General features: G+C 39.6%; 1 non-coding gene across 1 annotated transcript; it reads left to right on the forward strand.

The window, feature by feature from the left end:
- Positions 1-9,592: 9,592 nt before the first annotated feature.
- Positions 9,593-9,719, forward strand: LOC130031333 (small nucleolar RNA SNORA9). The gene has a single exon (XR_008793679.1). It is a non-coding gene; the product is annotated as a small nucleolar RNA SNORA9 (small nucleolar RNA).
- Positions 9,720-10,021: the final 302 nt, after the last annotated feature.

Genomic DNA, 10,021 nt, shown 5'->3' on the forward strand with positions numbered 1-10,021 from the left:
CTAGCTTTCTATTTTTCCTCCTTTTTTAAAAGGCCATTTTCCCACGAGACAATAACTTCTACTACAGTATTTAAAATCTTAAGTTCCCTTTACCCTAAGACATATTTTGTTTTCCTAAAATTCCCTATTCATAAAGCACTCAAAACTGTTCTTAAAAATATCGTACTATCAAACCATCACCATCCTGAGATGGTGATGTCTTCATAATCCCAGCTCTCAGTTTTGCAAAGAGGGACGGGGAGCTAACTGTCATCAGGTTGTGCTCATTTTCTTTCTTCATTTTACTTCTTCAGGGGAACCTTACTATGAAGAGCCCAAGTTGTGGTCTCATGTAGTAACAGAAAAGCATGGACACGTGGATTCTCATCCTATCACAGTTCTGAGTTAAAATACTGGAGACATTCGCAAACTTGGTTTAAGAGCCACCATTTCACAGCTTCTAACACATGCATAGACCAGAAAATATTGGTGCACTGAAAATTACAAAACTTTCAAGTGTAACAAAACCCAAACACAAACACATTATTCTATAAATAGACAAAATCTTTAGAATATTTAACAGTTAACTATTACATACTACCCTTTGGCTCCAGCAAAACTTTGCTACTGGGGCTGGAGCAATAGCACAGCGGGTAGGGCCTTTGCCTTGCACGCGGCCGACCCGGGTTCGATTCCCAGCATCCCATATGGTCCCCTGAGCACCGCCAGGAGTAACACCTGAGTGCAGAGCCAGGAGTAACCCCTGTGCATCGCCAGGTGTGACCCAAAAAGCAAAAAAAACCCAAAAAAAAACAAAAAAAGCTTTGCTCCTGTTGTAAATTAACCCTAGGTTTATTTTGCATCCTTAAAACCACAATTTCTAGGAAACAGATATTAAAGAGTTTAAAAAACTCACATATATTATCATATATCAAGAATTATTTAATTTAATCACATATTAAGCACTATAAAAATTTCATATTTAAACTTAAGACTTAGGTCATGACTGTGTTTCAGACCAGGTGTCAAAACTACCATATAAGATGATTTGTGTTAATGAAATGCATTTTCATGTTCTAGGCAAAATAATTAGCAGTATAGCCTAAAAATTCTTATTAGGGCTCTCTGGATTTGCAGAATCCAATAAAAAATTCAGAAACAAACAAAAAATTCTTCTTATAAGTGTATCCCATTTTTTAAAACTTAATCCTTTATTTTAGAAATCACCCAAAGTCACAGGGTAACCTAGCAGTTTGAAGTTTAAAACGCCCCCATTTCTCTTCCCTTTCATCTGTAATCCATAGTGAAGAAACAATAAATTCCTGAGCTGGAGACTTCCTCCAGTCTCTTCAGGAGCATCGAGGAATGGAGCTATTGCTAAGGTTACCAAATCAGCCTAACAATTTAAACTTACCAAAAATCTCAGAGATCAAATATTGCTAGGTATGTTAAATTATTGGCTTTTTTGAAGTTTTTAATTGAATCACTATGAGATACAGAGTTACAAAGCTTTCATGACCAGGTTTTCAGGCATACAATGTTCCAAAACCCATCCCTCCACCAGTGTCCATTTCCCACCACAAATGACCCGGGGGAAACGCCTGTCACTGCCCCTCCCCTAGCCTGCCTTTATGGCAGGCGCTTTCCTTCTCTCTCTCTTAATTTTGTAGTCAAATACTTAATTTAAATTATGTAGCACATAATAATTATTTGAGCCAGAGTGAGAGCATAGCCGGTAGGGTGTTTGCCTGTACGTGGCCAACCTGAGTTTGATTCTTCCACCCCTCTCGGAGAGCCCGGCAAACTACCAAGAGTATTCTGCCCGCACGGCAAAGCCTAGCAAGCTACCCATGATGTATTCGATATGCAATAAAAAAAAAAAACCCCAGTAACAACAAGTCTCACAATGGAGATGTTACTGGTGCCCGCTCAAGAAAATTGATGAACACGATGAACAACGGGAGGACAGAGTTATAGTGACAGTGCTATAATAATTATTTAATAATATAACATAAATTATTGTATTATATAACTAACTACAAGTTATATACTTAACTTTATAGTCATATAATTAAAATAGTAAAGATTTTTTTAAAACGACAATGTCTTCCAAATGGATCTTAATTTATATAAAAGCAAATATCATGCAATGTTTTATTATTCCATTCTTTTCATGGAATGATTATTCCTGAGCACTTCCCTTGCTTCCTATCCAAAATTTTCCTTAGAGTCTAGTTCTGGGAAGCCTTGTTCCACCAAAGTTCTCACAAAACAATAGCTACTTATTAATTTCAACATCATAATTGTAAAACTTTCAAGACAAATTTAAATCAATTACTTTAACATACATACTAACAATTTAATTAAAAATGGTGATTACAATTAATTATCTTGATTTATTTGATTTGTTCTTTAATGAAACTGCAAGGAAAGACAATTTCCAGGCTGCTCCCATATTAAAGTGGCCTCTTCCAGTTAGTATCAGGGCTAACTTCACAAGTAAACCCTAAGTTCTCCAGGGTATGGCTGGCTTGCTCTCCTTTCAACTTCACTAAGTAGCTGGGTGGAGTCCTCAGTCTAGTCATCCTAGAATCATTAAAAATATATCAAAAACCAGATAGTTCTAAATATTGGTACATGAGACTTCACAACTGAACTCCAGCTTGTCCTAAGGGCCTTTAATTTTTATTCTAACCTGGCTTTAACGTTCCAGTATTTCAAATATACACAGATACAGTGACTAAAAAGATAGTCTCTCTCTCTCTCGCTCACTCGCTCGCTCTCTCTCTCGCTCTCTTGCTCTCTCTCACACGCACGCACACACACAGATTTGAGAGGCACTTCAAATATTTTTTATTGCATTGAATCACCATGAGATACACAGTTACAAAGTTTCTCATGATTGGGTTTCAGTCATACAATGTTCCAACACCCATTTCTTCAGCAGTATGCCAGTATGCATGTTCTCCATATGTCTTCCTTCCCCCCATCTGCCTGCCTCTATGGCAGACCACTCTCACTCTCTCTCTCTTTCTTTCTTTCTTTCTTGAACACCCCCCCTCAGTTCCTGTGGGCAGACACTGGGACACTCCCTCTCTGCCTGTGGGAGTGTGGGAGCCTCACTGGAGGCAGGTCAAGGTGAGCCTAATGAGTCTGTGCAGAACTGGAACTTGTACCTGGACCGACCGTCCTTATGTCTGATGTCTTCTCCATAGATTGGCTGTCCAACCCATGGTCTAGGATGGGAGGAAGGAAAAAGGAAAGAATAAAAGAAAAAGAGGAGAAAGGGAGAGGGGAGCACGGTAGGAGGAAATGAAGGAGGGAAGAAAGGAAGATAGAGAAATAAAGGAAGAAAGAAAAAGCATAAAGAAGTGCAGCACTGGATTATGGATTCCGAAGTTTCGGCTTTTATGTGATGTTCTTTGTCATTTTAAAGGTCTTCAGGTACCTCTAACTGTACTGAGCACATTCTGTGCCATCAGTGTGTCACCAAGCTCGTGGTAATTACCAGTGTGTGGTTGTGAAGTGGAAAAAGTGACGTTTCGAGGAACAAAGAGTTGCACACTCGTAATTCTTGATCTCCCATATAAGGTGTAGTGGTGGACTATGGCAGCAATGAACATTTCTATGCAGAATGTTTCTGTCTCTGCTGTCTTAAATCACATGAAATTTTACCAACAAAGCAATCACCACTGTTTTCCAGAAGATAATGAGCTTCACATGAAAGAACATCCCCATTTGCTAGATGGGCTCAGATCCTCCTTTGGTGTTTAATAAAATATCAGGAGGCTATACATGGCAAAGAACGGGGGCACGTTGATGATGACCAAATGCACGCAAGCTCTCTGCAAGCTGAATGTTCCTTCACATAGATGTTGCACGTCTCACAGATCTCAGCGGTGGTGGTGGTGGCCAGTCTGATCGTGACATACTGTAGCACAACCCCCTTGCACCAGGGCAGCAGAATTTCTCCCATGGAGCACGGAAGGAAGCAGAAGAAGGGAAGTGAGGAGTTGTGCTTCTCTTTGCCTTTCCACATGACTTCCAGGTTGAAAACAGCTCTTCAGGAAGTTGACTAGGAAGCTCGTGAATTTGTAGAGGACATAGGCCTCCTATCACTACCATAAGGTGTCCACGTATTTGGTGATACTTCAGAGACACCCAGCTGTGTGACATGTGGGTGTGACATGGGCAACATCCTGATGATGGGCCTCTGGAACTTAGGCTTCGTGTAGGGCACCAAGTGCTGCAAGTTCCCCCAAGGGACATGAGGATGGTGACCATACAAGGATCCCCAAAATGAACCACGCTTTGGTGTGGAAACTGACTTCCAGAATCTGCAGCTGCCACACACAGGGACATGGCCACGACTATGGGCCATGAGAGGGTCAGCACTGCAGCTTTAGGCTGCATTCAATTGCCTCCAGTTGTTTTTTTTTTTTCATTTGTTTTGCGGCCACACCCTACAGTGCCCTGGGTTGACCCTGGCTCTGCATTTTAGAGGTCTCTCCTGGAGGCCTCAGGGACACCTGGGGTCTCAAGGATTGAGCTCGGGTTGGTCTTGTGCAGGAATCTGGCCTTTGCCCATAGTTCTTGCACATGCACACACGCGCTAAGCATCCTTTTGCTATTATGCACCTCTTTGGAGCGAGGGGAGAGCGCAGACAGCAATATCGGTCAGGCAAGACCATTGATTGAATATGATGTGGTCAATTTCATTGTGGAATCATCCACTGGGAGACTCCCATATCCAACGTTTAGATTTAGCCTTCTGCAATTGTGAGATACCATAGATGGTCTTGGTCGACATGATGAACTCGGACAATCTCTCACCCTGTTCGTTCCATTCTAGGCCATGGGTCCTGATGTGGAGTTCTTCGGCTGATCTTCTCAGTCCTATCTTGGTATTAAAATCACTGACAATGATCTTGTAGAAGGTGTGGTCTTCTTTTTAGAACTTCTCCAGCCACATCTGTTTAAGTGTAATTGTCCAATTCGGGTTGTTAGGCATTCGAATGAATCAATGTTTATGGCCAAGTTTGTGTTGACAAGGACACCGACACCACCGATGCCTCTTTTGTCACATGTTCTGAGGAACAGCTCTTCCCCAGTGTCAAAAATGGCATGATGTGATTGATGCCTTCTCATCTCGGTCAGACCAATGATGTTCTACTTGATTTTTCGCGCCTGCACCATCAGGTCCTCGATGGATGCATCTGATGCCAGCATACGTGCACTGAAAGTACAGTCATTTTTGTCCTTCTTCATTTTGGCAGCCTATTTTGGCCCTGAGATTTTATCAGCCCAGCCTCTTCTTCCTCATCTTTTGATATGTGCCAGTTTTGTAGTGTAAAGTGCTATCTCATTGTTTTGATTTCCATTCCCATAATGATTACTTATGTATAGCATTTTTTCATATGCCTTTTGATCATTTGTATGTCTTTGAAGAAGTTTCGTTTTATCTCTTCTCTCCATTTGTTTATGGGGTTGGATTTTTCCCATGGTTCTATCAGTGCTTATATGCATCTTGGATATTAACAATTTATCAAATGAATGATGGTCAATTATCTTCCAGTTTGGGGGGAATCTTTGTGTTTTTGTAACAGTTTTCATTCAGATAAGTTCTTTTGATATTGTCCTGTTTATCTGTGTTTCTGTTTGCTTGGCCAGTGGCAGTTGGCTCCTTAAAGATGCCTCTAGCTTCAAGTGTCCGTAAGTGTTCTTCTGACTATGTTTTTTTGGGTATTGAGGTACTTAACCATTTTGATTTGACTTTTGTACATGGTATTAGAAAAGGTTCTGATTTCTTTTTTTTTTTTTTGCATTGACCAACTAGTTTTCCCAGCACCATTTGTGGAAGAAGTTCTCATGCTCCACCTAAGATGTTTTGCTTATTTACTCAAGATTAGCTGTCCATATACGTGAGGATCTGTTCCTGGGTTTTCAGTTCTATTTCACTGGTCTTAATGTCTGTTTATTATTTTACATATCAAGGTCTGTGGTGTTATTCTAATACCACACTGCTTTAATTACTACAGCTTTGCAGTATAGTTGAGATTGGGCAGAGTGATTCTTCCAGTTTTCTTTTTCCCTAGGATTTCTTTGGCTATTTTTGGTGGGGATTTGTCAGTCCATATAAATGTCAGGAACATTCAAGGGCCATTTTTTATAGAGAAGTGAATCTATAATGATTTATTGAATCATACAATTTCATTGAATCTGTATAATGCTTTGGAGGATTATTGCCATCTTGGCTACATTAATCCTTCTAGTCTATGAACAGATTGTATTCTCACTGGTGTGAGGTGGTATGTGTCCTTGTTGTCTTGATTTGGATTTCTCTGATAAGTGATGCTGAGCATTTTTTTATTTGCCTACTGCTCATCCACCTATCTTCCTCTGAGAGGTGTCTATTCTCTAGCCTTCTGCTTTATCAGTCAATTCTCTTGTTTCTAGGAGGGTTTTTTTTTTAGGTATAGTGTTCAGAGCTTTTAAGTACAGTATCATGTAATTTGCAAATCAAGAGAGCTTGACTTTTTATCTGGTTACCTTAATATCTTCTTGCGTGATTACTATGGCATGAACTTCCAGTACATTATTGAATAGAAATTGTGAGAAAGCCCATCCTTTTCTTGTGCCTCATGTGAAAGGGAAGGCTTTTAGTTTTCCTCCATGCAGTACTATGCTTTCTATGGATTTGTGTTAAATGGTTTTAACTATATTGAGGGAAATTTCTCCAACTCCATTTTTTTATTGAGAGTTTTTAATCATTAATGGATGTTGGATTTTGTCAAATGTGTTCCCTGCACCTATTGATAGGTTCATATAATCTTTATTTTTCAGGGCTATTGGTTTGTAGTTTTCCTTTTTTGTGCTGTCTCTGACTGCTTTTGGTATCAGGGTGATTGTTGGTTGCCCTGTGGGAACAAAATAGCAGGATTTTGCTGCTGGACAGGATGGGAGATCTAAGAGAGCTCCTCACTCCTTTGACCTTTCTAAGCTATTACACAAATTCTGGAGCTTTTTCTACTGGGATCTAAGCAGATAACATCCTCTTCTATGCCTGGTGAAGGCTGTTCGTGGAAACATGAACCCATTTCATTGGGGAGCAAATGCCCTGGTTGCCTCATTTCCTGCTGCAGACCCGTTTTCCAGACCTCACAGTTCCGTGGATTCACTCACTGCTCTAAAGATTCCTACTTCTCCAGCACCAACGCTCAGGTCTCTTGGCCGCATGCGCTCATCCAAACACTCATACAGGCTTTTCTTGGTAAGTGTTTGTCTAATATTACTGTGGTTACATTTGTGGCTCCTTTTTGGCTATTATTTGCATGGGAATTTTTTTTTTAATTTTTATTAGTGGAACACCATGAGGTACAGTTGTAGACTTACAAATTTTTGTGCTTGGATTTCAATTATACAATGATCAAATACCCATCCCTCCACCAGTGCCCATTTTCCACCACCATGGGTCCTGGTATCCTTCCCACCCCCCATCCCCCCATAGCCCCATCCCTCCCCCCGTCTTTGTGGCAGAGCATTCCATTTTGTTCTCTCTCTCTCCTTTTGGGGGCTGTGGTTTGCAAAAGACGCATTGAGTGGCAATCATGTTTGGTCTATAGTCTACTTTCAGCATAATTCTCCCATCATGGGAAATCTTTTTCCATTTTTTTGACCTTTGTGTGTCGCTAGAGCTGGAGAATTTCTTGTAGACAATATAAAGTAGGTTCCTGGCTTTTGTGTGTTTTTAAAAATTTAGCACAGCGGTAGGGCATTTGCCTTGCACGCAGCCAACATGGCCAACCCGAGTTCGATTCCTCTGCCCCTCTCGGAGAGCCCGGCAAGCTGCGGAGAGTATCTCGCCTGCACGGCAGAGCCTGGCAAGCCACCCGTGATGTATTCGATATACCAAACACAGTAACAACAAAATCTCCAATGGAGACGTTACTGGGCCCGCTCGAGCAAATCGACGAACAACGGGAGGGCCTTTTTTTTTTAATGTATTTGGCCATTTATGTTTTTTTATGGGGAAGAGTAAACTTATATTAAAAGTAATTGCCACTGGGGACAGAGTCAGTATTGCCCTTAAAAAATAATCCTCTGTCCAGAGCAATGACTCAAATGGCTTGAGAGCATGTTTTGCCATGAATCTCCTGTGCTGGGTCCCTGGCACTGCTTGGCCCCCAAAGGTCCACAGGAAGTCCCCAAGCAAATAACTGGGAGTCACTCTCAGGTACCACTGAGAATGGCCCAAATATCAGAAAGGGAAAAATGTTATTTCTGTCTTACTTTTCTTGGGTTTTGTATTTTTCTTACTGCCTTTGTTCTCTGTAGGTGTATGTTAGCACAGTGTGAATCCCTTCTTTTATTCTGTAAATACATTATAGTTTTTTGTTTGTTTGTTTCACAGATAAAGTATTTTCTAGTGTTATGGTGACATGGTTAACCTGAAGTCGGCTTCAATCTCAATTTGTTTCTTTAGTGCTTGACTTCCCAACGCTGTTATGGATATAACAATATATTGAGAGCACTATTATTCAATACAGTTCTGATAGCTGCTGCCACAGAAATTAAGCAAGAAAAAACTTTAAATTTGTGTTCAAATTGGCAAAGAAATCAAATTCACTGTTTACAAATGACATATCAAGAACCCTAAGACTGCATAACCAATCATTCATTAAACACTCCTAGAAGCAATAAATCTTTACAGGAAAGTTGCAGCTTACGAAAGCAAACAGGAAAATCTTTTGTGATTTTATATGTAAACAATGATAAAAGAGTGATTTAATTTAAAAATCCTGCTTATAGTTATGAAAAACATTAGGTAATGTGTAATCAATTTTTAGAAGGGAGGTGAAAGATTTACTTATTAAAACCTACAAAGCACTGTTAGGAATTTCGTATGTAGGAACCCAAAAAGGCTCCTCTGAAAAACTCCTCAAAACAATATATTTATATAGTAAAGTAGCAGGCTACAAAACCAGTGCACAGGATTCTAATTTATTCTTACATGTAAACAAACAAACAACAACAAAAAAAAACCCAAATCCAGAATAGAAATAAACCCGATTGCAATCATGTAAAAAACAGAAAACCCTTAGTTTAACAAAGGAGGTAAAAGACCTATTTACTGAAAACTGCAAAACTTCTGAAAGGAATTTAAAATGAACTAATGTAATAGAAAAATATTCTTGGTTTAAGGATCATAATAATTGCCATCTTGAAAATGACTATCTTAACTCAAAGTAGTTTACAGAAACAGCAATTCTGAAAAAATTTCCGTGGCATTATTCAAGGACATGGAGTAAATTTTTCTAAAATTTGCATTAAGCTACAAAACTCCTGACATAGCCAAAGCAATCTTGAGGAAAAATGGGAGGCATTGTGTCCCCAGACTTTAAATTCTGACACAAAGCTTTAGCAATCAAAATTGGTTGGTACCGGAAGAAAAAAAGTCTCTTCTCAATGGCATAGGATTGAGAAGTCAGGGAGAAACCCTCAGATGCATGAGCAATTTATTTATGAAGAAGTGCATGAATTAGAGCAAGGAAACCTCTTTAGCCAATGATTACGGGAAAACTAGATAGTCACAATTAAAAAAAAATGAAATTAGGTGCAAGCCTTCATCATACTTGGGTCTGGAGTGACCCTGTGCTTTCCCACAGTGCTTGCAATTATGAAACGTTGTGAGATCTTGACCTGCTCCATTCAGAGTAAGGTGTTAGAAATCTCAGACAATCGTGAAAAATAAGAAAAAGAATAAAACAGAAGCAATAAGGGAAAAATAGACCCCTCTTTCACCCTGTAAACAAAAATCAACTCAAGTAAATTAAAATTTTTACATTGCACTTGAATCTTGAAAAATCCATTGGGGAAACATAGGCAAGACTCTCCAAAATCATGACCACAGTGAAGTCTGAAATGTAAGAACTCAAGTGGCAAAGGTAATAAAAACAGAAACGGAACTATATCAAACTAGAACACTTCTGCATTCTGTGAGCAATGTGCCCTACAATTAAAAGACATTCTGCTAATTGAAAGG

Source organism: Sorex fumeus, unplaced genomic scaffold (assembly GCF_029834395.1).
Source record: "Sorex fumeus unplaced genomic scaffold, SorFum_2.1 ptg000046l, whole genome shotgun sequence".
Taxonomy (NCBI): domain Eukaryota; kingdom Metazoa; phylum Chordata; class Mammalia; order Eulipotyphla; family Soricidae; genus Sorex; species Sorex fumeus.